Source organism: Danio rerio, chromosome 3 (assembly GCF_049306965.1).
Source record: "Danio rerio strain Tuebingen ecotype United States chromosome 3, GRCz12tu, whole genome shotgun sequence".
In the NCBI taxonomy this organism is placed as follows: Eukaryota; Metazoa; Chordata; class Actinopteri; order Cypriniformes; family Danionidae; genus Danio; species Danio rerio.
In genome coordinates this window covers 43,753,680-43,772,500 of record NC_133178.1, presented here as the reverse complement: position 1 = coordinate 43,772,500, position 18,821 = coordinate 43,753,680, and the positions used below count along the sequence as shown (strand labels likewise).

At 32.6% G+C, this 18,821-nt stretch overlaps 1 protein-coding gene across 1 annotated transcript in view; it reads left to right on the top strand.

The window, feature by feature from the left end:
* Window positions 1–18,821, top strand: part of hs3st4 (heparan sulfate (glucosamine) 3-O-sulfotransferase 4) — a 214,011-nt gene that overhangs the window by 127,797 nt on the left and 67,393 nt on the right. The gene's annotated exons all lie outside the window — the stretch shown is intronic.

Genomic DNA, 18,821 nt, shown 5'->3' with positions numbered 1-18,821 from the left:
GGTATATGTTATTTAACAATTTCTGTATTCTGTGGATTTGCTGGTGTTTTCTGTTTATTCATGGTTGTTATTTGCTTTTTTCGAACTAGATCTCTGCTTTTTTTAATTTTAATAAAAAGTAAAACTTTGTCATTTATTATTGATTTATTGATGATAGTTTGAAACAATATTTTTATATGTTATAATATATAATATATATTGTTATAAATTATAATATATAACATAAGATATGGTGATGCGGTGGCACAGTAGATAGTGTTGTCACCTCACAGCAAGAAGGTCGCTGATCCGAGCCTTGGTTGGGTCAGTTGGCATTTCTGTGTAGAGTTTGCATGTTTTCCCCGCGATCGTGTGGGTTTCCTCCAGGTGCTCCAGTTTCCATCACAAGTCGAAAGACATGTGTGAATGGGTGTGTGTGTGGATGCTTCCCAGTGATGTGTTGCGGCTGTAAGGGCATGCGCTGCTTAACAATTTGCTGGAGAAGTTGGCGCTTCATTCAGCTGTGGCAATCCCAGATTTATGAAGTGACTAAGCCAAAAAAAAAAAGAATGACTGTATGAATAATAGATATTATATACATACTGTAAAAATTACTTCATGTAATAACAAAAAAAGCCCGTTTCAAACTATGAAAAAAAAAAAAAGTCAATAAATGATTTTTTATTGACCTTTTTGTTTTTAACTTTTTAACATTCAGAGTTGTCAGATTCAATTCAAAAGTATATATACAAACAAACAAACAAACAAACAAATAAACAAATAAATAAATAAATAAATAAATAAATAAATAAATAAATAAATAAATAAATAAATAAACAAACAAACTTTTTTTTTTTTTTACAGTTAGGGTTAAGTTTTTACATTTTAGGTATACAAGTACAAAAAAACTCAGCACAGAGCATTGGTTGTGGTTAGATAGGAGATCATTTTCAAATCCAGCAGGAAGAATCTTGACTGGGCTACAGTTTTCATGACAGGAGACTTTATTATATTTATTTATTACTCAGTGTGACTGCCAAATGATCATAGATCCATGGTTTAAACCTCACAAACATGGTTTTCAAAGAGGATTACCACGTTCCAGTTAGATTCTAGAGGAAAAAAAATATGAGTAATAACCAGCTCTGCTAAATGCTGAACTTGCTATAATCCTTGACCAAGCATGCTGATAAAAGATTACCCTTAAGTAATCCTTGTATTCAGTTTGCTATAATCAAGGGAAGAAATGAACACAGAGGTCTTGCTGTTGAGACACAAGATGAGGAGAAGAAAGAGCTGCTTGACCCAAACACACCAAATTACTTTTCCGTTTCTGTAAATTACATTCTTCTTACTTATTTCTTTCTGATTGAAAGTCTATCACAGCTTCCAAGAAAAGCAAGCAGATTATTACAGAAATCACAATAAAACAAACAAATGATAGATAAATATAAAGACAGACAGGCAGACAGATTATTTATTTATTTATTTATTTATTTATTTATTTATTTATTTATTTATTTATTTATTTATTTATTTATTTATTTATTTATTTATTTATTTATTTTGTTTATTTATTTATTTAGTTTTGTTTTGTTTATGTATTTATTCATTTATTCGTTCGTTCATTTTGTTGGTTTGTTTGTTAATTTATTTATTTATTTATTTATTTATTTATTTATTTATTTATTTATTTATTTATTTATTTATTTGAACTTTGTTTGTGACAATTGCTGGTATAAAATATCAACAATATCAACAACATCTAACTTTTTTTTTTTTCCTGACAGTGAGTCTTCACATGAGAGAGAGCAAACAATCCAGAAACTGATGACATCTCTTTTCTGTTGTTGTTGCGAATGTGCAGAACAATGAGGGAAAAGGGAACCACAAATAATCAGTTATCTTTCCGCCAGCATCAGCTTGGCAAAATGAGCAAAACAAACCCATATTACATGCTGGGCTAATTAGGCCCCAACTTGCGTTATTTATTTACAAAGCTCAGACAGACATTACACTCCCCTGCTGCCAGTCCTTTGTGGCCAGTGGGAGCAAAGCCGAAGGGGACAGAGTCTTCAACATGCCCTCTATCAGCCATGTGTGGAAACAGAGGAGCGCTTGACAAAAAAAAAAAAAAACTGCAGTCCTGTAAGCGCTTTGCCTTTTGACACATTAGTCATTTGGTTTGTGTAGCCCAGATAAAGCATCCAAACGAGGCAGTGGAGATAAGTAATCTCATTTACATTTGTTGCTCTCCTTAAAGCATAAACAGCCAGATGCTCTATTTATGAGACGGCAACAATTAGCAAGTAAAAATTCACATATAAAATCCCATTAATATTCAAGGCTGAGAGATGCGTTTCAACAACAACAATGTGGACAGAGTTTGTGCCGCAGTTTGCCGTAATGATATTAATTACCATCGTTCTATTCAGCATAGGTGAAATCTGCCAACGTTTTCTGTGGTGAATGTCAAACTAAATGTCTTGTTGTTGTTTATATAGCAGACACCAAATCTATATGGACTACAGCCAAATAACCTGACAAAGCATGTTAGCTTTGAGATAAATCATGTTGTAAATATGTCAGAAATGTGCTAAAACATATTAGCAGTGTGTTCAAATCATGTTAGCATTGTGCTAACCTATATAGCACACATACTGTGAAAATGTGTTTTAAGCTGTGTTTGTCTGGAAAACATCTGTCATTTACAAAGATCCATTAAACATCTTTAAAATGAACACTCTGAATAATAAACATTTGAAAGACTTATTCCTAGCATTTCAAGACATATCTCAGAGGTGTTCATGTGTGTTAAGCCATCCTAGCAAAACAGTGGGTTAAATCAGGCTCGAAACAGTTAATAACACTTAATGTTAGCAATGTGCTAATAAGCTATTGCTACTTACGGGTCGGGACAATGGAGATCCATGTGCAGTTTAATAATCAAAAGTAGTCAGGCAGGCAACAGTCAAACAGGTACAAACTGAAGCATGAGGATAATCCACAGAATGTGGTCAAAATAACAAGCAAGTGGTCAGGACAGGCGTCAACAGCATAAACAATAAAATAAAAAAAAAACAAGGGTCTAAAAACATGGGAAGGCAAGACAAGGAAACCACTTTGTACCGTAACAGTGAACAAGACTCAGCAACGTTTGTGTGAAAGTGTGGTGTGTATATATATATATGTATATATATATATATATATATATATATATAGCCCAGGTGATCAAAGAAGATGAGTTTCAGCTTTGTGTGTGTCAGTGTCTGGATGACTGCCAGCTGTGGCAGGAGTGATTGGAGCAATGACTTCTGGGATTTTTAGTTCGGTTCAGTGGCAAAATTGTAGCTTTCCAGCAATCTGCAACTGCTAGGTCGCTGGTGATCTATATATCTATCTATCGATCAATGGCTAAAAGATGTGTTTTAACAGCAACAATGTGGACAGAGGTTGTGCCATAGTTTGTGGTAACGATATTAATTACCATCGTTCTATTCAACATAGGTGAAATCTGCCGTTTTGTGTAAAGAATGTTGATCTAAACATGTCAGTAATGTGCCTAAACATATTAGCCGTGTTGATCCGTTAAACCTTTTTAAAATTTTTTAAATGTTTTTTTAAAATGTCTGTTAACAATTGAAAGACATATTCCTAGCAACTTTTTTAATACTTGATGTCTCACAGGTGTTCATGTGTGTCAAGCCATCCTAGTAGTGTACTAAATTGTGGTGTCAGTGGGATTAATTGGGCTCGAAACAGGTTTGAAACATGTTAGCAATGTGCTAATAGGCTGTTGTTACATACTGGTCAGAACAACGGAGATAAAAATCCACGAGCAGATTAATGGTTAAGCAGGCAATAGTCAAACAGGTACAAACTGATGCACAAGGGTAATCCAAATAATGTGGTTAAAATAACAGGGAAGTAGTCAGGACAGGCGGGATAACAGCATAAACCATAAAACAAACAGTCCAAAAACATTGGAAGGCAAGACAAGGAAACCACTTTGTAATGTTAACAGTGAACAAGACTCAGCAAAGTTTGTTTGAACGTGTGTGGTATATACAGTACAGATAATCAATGAAGATTAATTTTAGCTGTTGTTCTTGTGTCTCTTCTTCTTTAGCTGTCTCTATGTGAAATCAATGTATTCAAATTTAAAGTGTCATGATAAAGTTGTGATCAAACAAAATGGTGGCAGCACGGTACAATAACTGTTCTAGCAGCCTCGTTAAATACAGAATTAAACAAAATAACATGGTAGGCGTATCAATCTGTTTGTTGTTACAATCTATCTATCTATATATCTATCTATTCATCCATCCATCCATCAATATTTCAAACTTTCAGGCTATAGGCTTTCTCAGGCCTAGCTAAAGTTTGTCTATTAATCCAGTTTACATTTGTAGCTCTACTTAAACCAGTGCTCTAGTTATGAGACAGCAACAATTAGCAAGTAAAAGTTCTAATTCCACATTAAAAAAAAATGCCATTAATATGCAAGGCTGAGAGACGTTTGGAACCCAACAATGTGAATGGAGTTTATCATAATAAAATTAATTACCGTCGTTCTATTCAGTGTAGGTGGAATCATCAACCTTTTTGTTCTCTGCGTGTCAGTGTGTCTGTCTTGTTGTTGTTGCAGTTGTTTTAAAGCAGAGCCCAAATTTATTTTGGCCCCAGGCATTTTGATTTGCTTGGTTTGGGTTCTGGTGATTTCTGATTTGGTTAGACGCCCAGAGAATTCACTTTCTCCACATCAAAGGTCTCTAATGAGAAGCTTTTGTCAGCATTCATCGTCACAGCCTCCAAATTGCCAAGCTGAAATTGGAGAACAATGCCACTGTAATCAGTTGTACTGGGGATGCAAACACAGAAAATACGTCAGCCGATTGACACTTGTGCTTGACGATGCTTCAGCGTTTTACAAATTGTAACTATTGATTGTCTGAAGACTTCATTGTGTTTGCTCATGGATTTCCTGGTCATGTGGCACTCCCCTTTATTAAGTTACTTCAATATAGCAGGTGTGTGTGTGTGTGTGTGTGTGTGTGTGTGTGTGTGTGTGTGCGTGTGTGTGTGTGTGTGTGAGGATTGTCAGATCTCTGCCTCCTTTATGGTTATACCATGAGAGCAGATAAAAGTTTGCTGCTAACATGTCTCCATCATGGATCTGTCAGATCAGCTCAAAACAAGATGTAGAATTAAGGCCAGACACTGCAGGCAAAATCAGTTTTTTTTTTTCCCATTCATCTGTCAATTTTAAGGTTTTGAGCATTTAGTTTTTAGTCTAATGTAAAGAAGACTTCCATAATACACTAATAAGAGTTTCTTTTGTTGCATTAATTTATGTCTGTATGTTTCAATTACAGTTAATCTATTTTGAAAACTGCTTTCTCAAAATGAGCTTTTCGTCGGCATTGAGTCATAAATCTCCACTTCAGCAACACGTATATACACCAGACGTTTTTACAGATAAAAATAAAAAAATATCTGTAAAATATTTTTTTTATATTTTCTGTATTTTCTGATTCATGTTTTCATTTGTTTATTTATGCTTTTGAGTTGCATTATGGGAATTTAATTTACTTCCAACAACTTTTAACCTTGAAAAGTTGTAGTGACATTTTAAATAAAGTGATATGTTGTTTGTGTTGGTGTTATATACACAATGGGAGAAATAAAAATTCAACACATCAGAAAAAAACACGTCTCAGAAAAAAAAAGTTCTAAAAGTGCTATTTACTTAAATTCAAATATAAAAATAAAACAAATCTAATTAGTTTACAAATTAAGTTATGTCTAATAAAATGTAATAATAATAATAATAATAATAATAATAATAATAATAATAATAATAATAATAATAATTGCAGGGGAAAGTATTGAACACATGAAGAAAGTGAGGTGTAAAAAGACAGTGAAAGCCCAGGTAGCAGCTGAATTATCTCAGTAGTTATTCAGCAATGTTTAGCTGCTTCTGTCTAAGATCTACATTACCAGGAAAATGAAGATGAAACATTTTAGTAAGACAATTATCCAAAACACAGCCAAGGAAACCAAGCTGTAGAATGGCCTAGCCAATCATGCGAGTTGAATCCGATTAAGAATAGAAAATAAAAATCAGTTTGAATGGACAAAACCCACAGCACCATCAATATTTTTACACTCTGTTGAAGTTTGTGAAAAAAAATCACACCTGAACAATGCATGTGACTTCATTATGAAAGGCGTTTTTAAGCTCCCATTTCCAAAAAAGCCTACATTTCAAGTCAAATAGTCTTAAATTTTCCTTTTTTTTTTCCTTAGCTATCAAATACAGTATTACGGTACAAAAGCCTTGTAATAAACTGCCTGTACATTTATTTTACAGACTTATATCTCAATATATGATTTATTATACATTGTATTATTTCAAACTACCAAAATGTCAATAAAAGTCACTTTGTCAAACTGTAGAGTTGAATGTTCAACATCAAAAGTCAACAGAGCAGAGATCAACATCCCATAATGCAACATACAACAGTAATTACACAGAAAACACATGTGAATCACAAAATATGAAAACTTTAATTAATATCTATTTCCTGAAGGTTTATGTTTTTAAGAGAAATATTTCGTACATGTATGTAATGTGTCTGCTTTCATTAATTTATTTTCTTGTCGGCTTAGTCCCTTTATTAATCATGGGTCGCCACAGTGGAATGAACCGCCAACTTATCCAGCATTTTTTTATGCAGCGGATGCACTTTCAGCCGCAACCCATCTCTGGGAAAGTCTGCTTACATAAAACATTTTAATCTATAAGAAATTAAGAAAATGTTTATGTTTAATGGATGTTTACACTATTTTCTGAAAATCCGATTGGTAAAACTAGCAAAATTAGCAAAACCTTCAGCTCTTGTCTCTCTAATAAAACATAATTTTGAACCTGCATGCACATTTCTTCATGTGTAATTACATAATGCCTTTTCTTTTTTTTTAACATACAATTATAAAAAAAATAATTAAATAAAACATGTGGCACAAAAATAGGTTTGCTATTCCAAGAGTTACCAATGAACTGTAAACGTACACTGATAACTGTGCATTAATTTATTAATTTTTCTTTGGCTTAGTCCCTAATTTATCAGGGGTTACCACAGCGGATGCCCTTTCAGCCCTTGTTTCGAACTACTTGGAAACACCCATACATTACGGCCAGTTTAGTTTATTCAGATCACTTATTATGCATATCTTTGGACTGTGGGGGAAACCGGAGCACTAACTAGTCCAGCCGGTACCATTGTGCCTGTACTGAGCCACCATAACGGTTCATTTTACCCATTAATGATTTTACCCATGAAAAAAAAAATATATATTTACATAAGTAAATAAATGAATGAATGAACAAATGAACAAACAAGCAAATAAATAAATAAATAAATAAATGAATAACAAACAAATAAATGCATGGTGGCACAGTGGGTAGCATGTTCGCCTCACAGCAATAAGGTCACTGGTTCGGCCGGGTCAGTTGGCGTTACTGTGTGGAGTTCGCATGTTCTCCTCGTGTTGGCATGGGTTTCTTCTGGGTGCTCCGGTTTCTCCCACACGTCCAAAGACATGTGAGTAGGCTAAATTGTCCATAGTGTATGAGTGCAAATGATTGTGTATAGTATATGCTTCCCAGTGATGGGTTGCAGCTAGAAGGGCATCCACTCTATAAAACATATGCTGGCTAAGTTGGCGGTTCATTCTGCTGTGGCGATCCAAAATTGATAAAGGGCCTAAGCCGAAAAGAAAAAAAATATATAAATGAATGAAATCATGGGTTGCTGGGCATCCTTACAGAATCATGTTGCTTAGCTACTTCCCTACTGAGAATGGGAGACAAAATATTTACAACAAAATGATAAATATAAATGTTTTTCTAGAGTAGAAATGTATCAATATGATGTGAGGTCTAGTTTCCAGTGTAAATCGAAACTGTATTGGATTTTACGCTATTCACTGTGGTGTTACTCTAGTATATAAGGCTTAATGCATGCCCTGATTGTCTGATATCTGCCTCCCTCATGGTTACTGTGGAAACCGCTGCGAGCTGAAGAAAGTTTGCAGCAGACTCATCTCCCAGATCGCTCTGTCGTTTCAGAATTAAAGAAAAATAACACGCCTATATTGTGCTTTTCAGATATTTGTTGATGTTGGCCTGCACTTGTCAGAGGAAGTGTCATTGTTGCGCTTCGCTTTTCATCACGCGCTGTGCCACTATCATTATGAAGCACATTTTTCATTTTACCGTGCCGTTTCATTCGTCTTGCCGCAGATTAAGTGATAAGAGTTTAAAAGTGTTTTTGACATGAAGATGATGGCTGAGAGAAGTAAATAAGCACCACAGCTCAGTGTACTTCAGACGGTGTTTGAAAGCAGGCTTGCGGTGAGGTGGAGGCTCCTTCCGGAGATGAAAGGAGAGCCAGACTGGATTCCACCTGGGAATTATTGTGTGATGTCATTTTGAAAATAGGCAGTGTTAGTGGGGAAATTAGTGTGTACAAATGATGAAAAAAAGTATGCTGCTGCTTTAGAAAGGAGACCAGGCTTCCTTAAACAAATAAACGATAAAACATGCCAGCAAACAAACTAACAAATGAAAGGCATGATTTAGGCTATTTTGATAACTCCAAAAGTGTATCACTTAAAGGTTGGTAAATAGAGTCATGTTTGTTTCCCACATAAAAAAATGCAAGCATTTAAGTAGTTTTATTTTTTATTTATTTATTTTAATATTTTAAGTACTTATTTATTATTATTTTTTAGACTATGCAAGAGGTACACTAATTGAGATCACATATAAAGAAAATAAAACAACAAAAAACAGATAAAACAACAACAACAATACAGTCAGGTACTGGCTGGTGCACACTTTGTGTGTGTGTGTGTGTGTGTGTGTGTGTGTGTGTGTGTGTGTGTGTGTGTGTGTGTGTGTGTGTGTGTGTGTGTGTGTGTGTGTGTGTGTGTGTGTGTGTGTTTGTGTGTGTGTGTGTGTGTGTGTGTGTGTGTGTGTGTGTGTGTGTGTGTGTGTCTGTGTGTGTGCGTGCGTGCGTGCGTGCGTGCGTGTGTGTGTGTGTGCATGCATGTGTACGTGTGTGCTTGTAAATGTAACTGGGTGGACAGGTCAACATACCTACATAAGGTAAAAAAAATGCATATATACATAAATAGCATGTATAATAGTCGATACAGGAAGCAAATAACATAGATATAAATAAAACACAGATAGAAAGAAACCAATCAGTGGTAAAATGTAACAAAAATGATAGTAATGTAATGATAGTGATAATGAAAGAAAAAAAGGACAACAGTAATAATAATACTGACAACAACAACAACAACAACAATAAATAATAATATTTACAAGTACGACACACACTACTACTACAACTACAGATATGACTAATGTTACTGCTACTATTACTACTGCTGGCACTACTAGAACCACCAAACAACTTATGTTATGTTATGTTATGTTATGTTATGTTATGTTATGTTATGTTATGTTATGTATTTTTTATATATATATATATATATATATATATATATATATATATATATATATATATATAAAAACAAAAAATGCCTGCTAATCCCTGACTGGCAATTGCATTTTTTTTTTATTTGGTTTATTACAACACATGAAACTGTCCCTTAATGCTACTAATAATATTAATAATGCAAAATAAATAAATAAATAAAACAAATCACATGACATATATGGCCATATATGGTATTTGTCATGTACCTCATATGTATATATAGTTGTAAAAAAAAAAAAAAAAAAAAAAAAAAAATATATATATATATATATATATATATATATAATAAAATGAATAAAATGAAAAGTTCATTTTGATTGTTAATTTTGATTGTCCATCACTGTTGTAAAGTTGAATATTTCTGCTCTTGGGAGCCTCAGAGTGTTGTACCACTGGGACGTGTCCCTCATTCAACCACCTAGATCAACTCATCAGCTCATTAGCAGAATCTCCAGCACCTGAGCAGGGTGTCAGATGAACGAGAAGACTCAAACAGTGCTGCCAGGCTCCCAGGAGCGGCATTGAGAAACACTCTTCTAAGTCCATTTATTTTCTATAGTGTTATATAACTGGAGCCCGTCCAGGCCAGACTTCAACTGCATTCTCTCGGCAAACACTCCATTTAAGTGACTAAAATTGAAGCGTTGGCATTGCCAGGGCCGGTAGTGTGCGAAGTGGCATGGCTGTTTGGGCATTATGTAGAGTAAATCAGATTTTAAGCAACCGTAATTGATTAACCGTTCATGCATTTACCAGCTCAAAGCAGGAAAATTGAATTGCGACCTCCATAATGTGGCTTTTCATACAAGCAGGCTAGTATGAGATTTTGAATGCATTGAGTAAGTGCAGTTGGGCTGATGGATTGTGGGTTTGTGCTCTGAATGCAAAAGCTGTTCCAAACATTTTGTTTGCAGCCGTATATTTATTACAGGACCTTAATCACCACAGACATTGAAGGGTACAAGCTCTCCGCAATAATTAATATGGCCAAATTGTCGCCTCAAGTATTTGGAATTTTTTTGCACTGCTCTGCTGCACTTCATTAAACAGCACTTTGTTTGTTGTTAAGATGACAAAACGGTTTAAAAGTGACATTTTTGAGACTGGTTTGACCATTTAAAAAACGTTTGGCATTGAGACAACCAATCAGATAAAGTAGGTGGGGCTTATGGTGCACATAAGCTAAGAACACATTCCAAAAGGCGTTTAATAAAGCCTCCTCACCCTTCTGTACTACTCGCCCACATAGAGTGACACCAGATCAATACACTCAATTTAATTTTACAAATATTGCTGCTGTTGGAAAACATAATGTACTTTTGAGGCTTTTTTAGTCGAGAATGTAGTTGTTTAGATTGCAGCTATGTAGTTTAGTTATAGGATAGTGCCTATTTTAAATATTTATAATATGACATCCATCAGCCTGTCATACTGAGCAGAGCAAAGACGGTTGACTTTCTGCCACAAGATGGTGACAGAAACCGCATAATAAGCCCTTAGAGGAGAAAATGTCAGCACATTTTCAAACTGCAGCTGATCAAGTCTTTATAAAACAGATTGGTGACAGTCTAAGTCGATCTCTCTCCTTTGCATGTTGTAGTGCTGTATTTATACCATAGAAATGTAGTGTATTGAGTGTGAGATGTGACTCGCATATCAGGAAATACTCGCATATTTTGTTTTGGGCACTCTTTGTATAACTCTGAGTTACTTTTTGGTTTGCCATTTGTTTTTAATGAGTCTCCTGTTTTCATAACTGCAGACTAGTTCAGTAAACAGAAATAAAGAGGAATGCCCGCAAGAGTTTAGCGTTTTTCCTTATCGCAAACACAACAGTGATCTGGTAGTGTTTGCATTGCATACATTAGCTCTAAAATGACGTTGGTGAATTAGTAAAGGTTTCTGCTGTTCTGATGTCAACTGCAGATGTGTTTGAGGGGTGGAAGAAAGTAGTTCCTCTTACAAAAGGGATTTTAGATTCTCCGTGTTTGATTTTCTTTTTTATATACACGATTATGCAGTCCAACTGTTGTATAAATGCAATATCACACTCATAGCAGTGCATGGCTGTATATTGTCACTGGTGACACACTAAGGCAATAGGCCTGCAGCCTCCCACCAGTGCTGATATACAGTTATATTGCACTGCTGTGAGAGTGATATTGTTGTACCGAAGTCATTACATAAACTATAGGTAAAGGTATAGGCATAGGTACTATTCTTAAACCTACACCTCTATAACCTTAACCCATGCACCATATAGTGTACTTACCTAAACACATTCATTACAGTAAGTACATATTAAGTACACTGTAAAATAAAGTAAAAATGAAACAAGTGCCGTAAAAGTCAGCAACAAAAACTGCCCAACATTTCTCTCATATTTTACCACATGATGAAATAAATGACACCATTTATGTTATCCGTGTAATTTTCTAACTGACTGTAATATTTTTTTTGTTTGTGTTTTCCACAAAATAGAAATGAATATGAGCATATTTCAAAATTTTATTTGCAAACTATAACGTTTTAAATATAATTTAATCTAGACTTTTTTTTCCATGTTCTGACATACTTTATGGAAGAAACTGGTCCTCCTAAGTGTTTGATACATGGTTACAGCCTTAATTGTATCATATAAAACTATTTTATATAAATTTATCATATAAAACATATTGTATATTATACAATATTTAGTAGTTGCATTAAATTGATTATAATGATATCTAAAACATGTAAATTACTTTATAAGGGGAAACAATTAATAACATATTTTTTACATAAACATAACATAACATAATAAGCTATTGTATTCCTTTACTTAAGTTTACAATTTTTTTTTATTATAAACACATTTTTTTTAAAATAATTAGATATTTATACACCTTTTTAATATTAACTATCATTGTTGTAGTTTGATGAAATACATACACACATACACACACACACACACACACACACACACACACACACACACACACACACACACACACATATATATATATATATATATATATATATATATATATATATATATATATATATATATATATATATATATATATATATATATATATATATATATATATATACACACACACACACACACACACACACACACACACACACACACACACACACACACACAGTGGAAGTCAGAATTATTAGCCCCCTTGAATTATTAGACACTTGCTTATTTTTTCTCCAATTTCTGTTTAATGGAAAGAAGATTTTTTTCAACACATTTCTAAACATAATAGTTTGTTCTGTAGTTTATCGAGAAAAAAAAAAAACTTAATGGGGCTAATAATTTTGTCACTAAAATGGTTTAAAAAATAAATAAAAACTACTTTTATTCTAGCCGAACTAAAACAAATAGGCCTTTCTCCAGAAGAAGAAAATATTATCAGACATGCTGTGAACATTTTCTTGCTCTGTTAAACATTAATTGGAAATATTTTAAAAAGAAGAAAAAAAATTGGAAGGGGGCTAATAATTCAGACTTTAACTGTCTTTGAAAACTTTGAAAAGTATATGTCTATAAATTATTCCGTATAAATACTTTTTCTTTTTCTCTTAAGAAATGTTATCTTAAGTAGTACATTTTATTTTCCTAGCAAACAAGTCTTTTCCGCTGCTGAAATCCTCCATTAAAATCTAAATTTGATTATCCACCCACCACTTCATTTCATGTCAAACTTGAGAGACTTTAAAAGGGTCAGTGTACATAATTAAGTTATTATTAACACGTCAAAGCTGCTTTTGCTATTCTACAAAAATACATGGAAATCAAAGGCTGTCAAGCTCAAAATGCAACACCGCTTGATTTGTCAAAACTCATTTAACATTACATTAAGATGTGGACAAATCTCCTGGATCAACAAAAACGTCACAGTTAAAAAAAAAAAAATGTTAGCTAGAAATGTTTCTTTTGAATTTAAGACAAAAATGTTGCCAAATAGAGCTTTTTTTAATAAAAAGAAACTTATAAATGACTAGGTTTCTATTATTTTAGATAACACAATATCATTGTTGCTGGTTTAGAAGATTTAAAACATCAAAAACAAATAACCTTGATTTTTAGTCACAACAAATAAAGACATTGTTTCATGTGATGTTTTGTTTGAACCAGATGTCATTTTCTAAATAAAAGAAGAAAAAAAAAACAGTTCTAAATAGCAATAGTTTAAATAAATAAATACATAAGTAAATAGATGTATGAATTAATGAAAGCAAATAAATAAAATATATCTACAAATATAATAAAAAATGAATAACAATAACAACAACAACAACAACAATTACAAAAAATATTAATAATAATAATAATAATAATAATAATAATAATAATAATAATAATAATAATAATAATAATTATAATAATAAAATACAAATAAAATAAAATAAATCAACACATATAGAAAGAAAGAGATGGATGGATAGATGGATGGATGAAATTAAACAAACAAACAAACATTATTATATTATTATCATATTAATAATAATAATAATAATAATAATAATAATAATAATAATAATAATCATAATAATAATAATAATAATAATAATAATAATAATAATAATAATACAATAATTTTCTAGTTTTTTTTTATTACTTTCATATTGTAGCTGTTTGTTCCATCCTTGCATTGTCTATTATTTAGCTCACAATATAAGCATGTTTACTGTAGAAGTGTCCTTTTTTCATAAATCTACGTGTGTTGTTAGAACATTCAGTTGACTGTAGCTTTGGACCTTTGTGGGTTATATCTGCCTCTTTATTGCATTGTTTTTAACTGCATATTCTAAGAGTCCCATTGGATTACAATACAGAAAGGGGAACCATTTACATGGTCAAATGCATCGTTTTGGGATGGAAAGACAATCATCCATATTTGATGATATTGTTTGTTTGTCTCATCTTTTGTTCTCCAGAGTGCCATCCCCACTCAACCAGCATTCAACTGGCATCACTTCCAACTCTAAGTGCATTTTTCATGGGGCAATCTGTGAGATTCTCTTAAACAAGAACAAATTCTTATAGCCTTATACAGTACCTTGTTAAAAAAATAAAGTAACGTTTTAGTAAAGTTTTATATATTTTAAAATAATACTTTGAACTATTCTACATTACTATTTAAAAGTGTATTAAAGTGTTATTTAACTAAATAAAGCTGCACTTTAATAAACCTTTAAAAGTATTTTCATAATTGTATCCACTGTCTTGAATATGCTGGCAAACAATTATTGTGGACTAATTAATACTACAATGTTGATTTAATATACACTGTTATATAATTTATGAGTTGCAATGTAATACTCTATTGAAGTGTATTTTAAATACTAATGTATTTTTGATAAATCGCCTATCGCTTATCATAATATAATATAATATAATATAATATAATATAATATAATATAATATAATATAATATAATATAGGCCTTGTTTACTACAATAAAATAAATTAAATGAGATTAAACACTTTTAGAGTATGTTATTCCACATGGAAAAAACATTTGTAATCTCTAATTGTGTGGAATCCCTCTATTTTGTTAAACTGTCATATTTGACAATGTTCAATTTTAGATTTTCACTAATTTAATGTTTTTTTTTTTTTTTTTCAGAAAATATTAAGTACTGACCAACACCAAATGCATTGCAAACAAAGAGGGATCACAATGATTACATTTGAAATGACACGTAAACATAATTATTCATTTAATTTGAATAGTTAGCCATTAACTTTAGTTAACATTAGGTACAGATTATTATTAACATTAGATAAAAAGTTTATGTATATAAAAAAAAAACATAAATGTTTCCATTATATATTTTAGAAAGCATATATTTTAAATAAATAAACAAACAAACAAACAAACAAACAAACAAACAAACAAACAAATAAATAAATAAATAAATAAATAAATAAATAAATAAATAAATAAGGGTGAGGCAGTGACGCAGTTGGTATTGCTGTCGACTCACAGCAAGAAGGTCGCTGGGTCGCTGGTTCGTTGCTCGGCTCAGTGGCAATTTTTTGTGGAGTTTGTATGTTCTCCCTGCCTTCACGTGGGTTTCCTCGGGGTGTACACTTAAAGGGATAGTTCATCTAAAAAAATTTACAATTTACTCACCCACAAGTGGCTACAAATCTTCAGGTGTTGAAGATTGAACACAAAAGAAGATATTTTAAAGAAAGCTGAAAACCTGTAAGTATCGACTTTAATTGTCGGTAAAACAAATACTATGACGGTCAATGGTTACATTTTTCATCTTATTTTGTGTTCAACAGAAGAAGAAAACTCATAAAGGTTTGAAACAAATGCAGGGTTAGTGAACGGCGACGGAATTAAATTTTTTTGGGTGAACTATCCCTTTAAGTGGCTTTTAATGTCGTAATTATTGTGTTATCTCCAAGCATACCTTTACAAAAGGTGCACTTTGAAAAGCTAAAACACAACAAAAATACACACTCATGAAATTAAATACACTTCCCTTTGGAAGCACCATTTCTCCAGCCATATCTTTGCTTTGTTACAAAACAATCACTGGAAAACTGATCAGCGGCGTCTATTTCTCTTCAGCGTTTCTGCGAGGGTTCAGAAAGGTTGCGCGTGGCATTGAGTTATGTCTGCAGAATCATAAAGGCCGCATATCACAGGGCATCTGGAAGGTCAACGGTTCATCCCTCTGTCCATGACTCGTGTTCACTGTAATTCTATCAAGAACTCGGTCCAAAAAAACACTGATCTCTCAGGCTACAAAGGTCACTTGCATTGATTCCTGCAAAATGATGTCATGTTCCTTGTCTCTGGTATTCTCTGCACTCATGAGACTTCGCCAGCCTCGTCATCCGACCACTAATTGCTCCAAAATGAAAGTGTCCTGATAACCCGATGCTTCCCCTATCAATCTTTGTCGTATTTATCTTTAATTGGTCGTGCAAAGGTTTTTATAGCTCCGATCTGTCCCATTTTTCCCCCCAATGACATTTTGCTGGCTTGACTGGCATTTTATTTCACTTTCTTCGCACACAAATTCCTCTAGTTCATCATATCATGGCGCCTATCAGAACTCGTCCGTCGTTGTGGGTAATAGCCTTCATCCCGACGTCCCACAACCTTTTGAAACGCCTGCACTTTTGATTGAACGACGGTCATTTCCAGCAGACATTAGGCAAAGATAACACGCTACTGAAATGATAAAGAGCAAACCAAAAGGATTCTTTTCAAACCAGGAAGCCATCTGTAGTCTTGAGCCACAATGCGAATCAAGAGAAAGGACAAGAACATACGTTTTCTTTACGTTCTCCATTGGGACAGTTTAATTTTGCTTTCATAATTACCACTGATAGACACAGACTCTGTACATTTGACCTTTACATCATTTCTGCCGCTCATAATGCCAGCCGACACATTTCAAGGACCTCCGAGGCTTGTTATTATCTTGATGCTGGAGAGTTATCAAATAGGAAAACAGCAAAACATGTTTTAAGAGGCATAATGAAGGAATGGATATAATAGTTTACTGTAAAATCTGTAAATTGAATAATTTACTGAAATATTTGATTTCAGATCTACAGTTGAAGTCAGAATTAATAACCCTTTTGAATTATTACCACCATGTATTTTTTTCCCAAAATATTTGTTTGCAGAAAAGAAGATTTTTTTAAACAAATTTCTAAATATAATAGTTTTAATAACTAATTTCTAATAAGTGATTTATTTAATCGTTGCCATTATGACAGTACATTATATTTTACTACATTTTTTTTTCAAGATGCCAGTATTCAGTGCAATTTAAAAAATTAACTAGGTTAGTTAGGCAAGTTAGGGTAATTAGGCAGTCATTGCATTTCGATGGTTTGTTCTGTAGGCCATCAAAACATTTTGCCTAAACTGCTGCCTTGAAATTGCTTTTATTCTAGTAGATATAAAACTATCAAGCCTTTCTATAGATATACCATGAAATACATATAGATATTACTATTAAAATTATTTGTGAAATATTTTTTTTAAATTACAGGAAGGCAAATAATTTTGACTTCACAGTGCAATAAATTTAAAGTTGAGCTAACTTAAAATTTTAAAACTATCGACTGCAAAAAAAAAAAAAAAAAAAAAATGGTTTATTAAGTTTCAGTTGTTGAAGTAGTGCCAAATATTTATTTATTTATTTTTAAGCTGACTGAAAGGGTTGGTTTAGGTGAAGTATACTTAACAACTTCATCCACTGAAGCTTAATCAAACTCAAAATGTCTTTGCAGCTGGTTGCTTTAAAATTTTAAGTAAACTCAACTTTTGATTTTTACGTAAATGCTCAAATGAAGAAATCACAGTTTAAAGTCCCCTCACTCTGAACAAACAGTCACAAACATGCAGTTAAATCGTTTTTATGGGTAAATTCAACTCTACGCTCAAAAATATGTCCACCTAAGTTACAATTTTAAAGTTAAGAGTTAACTATTTGTAAGTTGGATTGAAAAGATTTTACACAATAATGCCTGGCATTTCATTTTCTATTGTTGAAGATGTTTTGGATTCACAACCTATCATTTAGAAGTTTAGGATTAAATAATAATAATATAATATTATTTAATAATATTAATAATATTTAATGCTGTGTTTGATCAAAAATTTTGCAGTAAAATTGTCAAATAGGGCGATGCAGTGGCGCAGTAGGTAGTGCTGTCGCCTCCCAACAAGAAAGTCACTGGTTCGAGCCTCGTCTGGGTCAGTTGGTGTTTCTGTGTGGAGCTTGCATGTTCTCCCTGCGTTCGCGTGGGTTTTCCTCCGGGTGTTCCGGTCTTAAAAATTAAACCTACATTTTTTGTATAATTTCTTCACTCTTCAGTGTAAAATGATCATTCATTATTAATTTATTATTATTCCAATATTAAGCCTTTTTGCAATACTCTTAATCAAGAATTAAAATCTACAGAATATATTTGAAACACATACACTATGGATTTTTGTATCAAAGCTGACAAAAAAGAAATACATAACATGTTTTTTAAAAGGCACAAATTTGACCCTTTTTTAAGATTGAAGATAAATATTTTTTATCTTCAGAATGTGTTTAAGCTCAAAATACCTATCAGTTTTTTTTTTTTTTTTTTTTTTTTTTTATATATATATATACATATATACCATTAATAAAATTGGGATTGTTTTGATCTAAACACAATGTAGCTGTGGCCTGTGCCTTTAATGCTAGTACCTCAATATCCCCCTCGGCTGCGTCAGATAAACAGCACAGTGA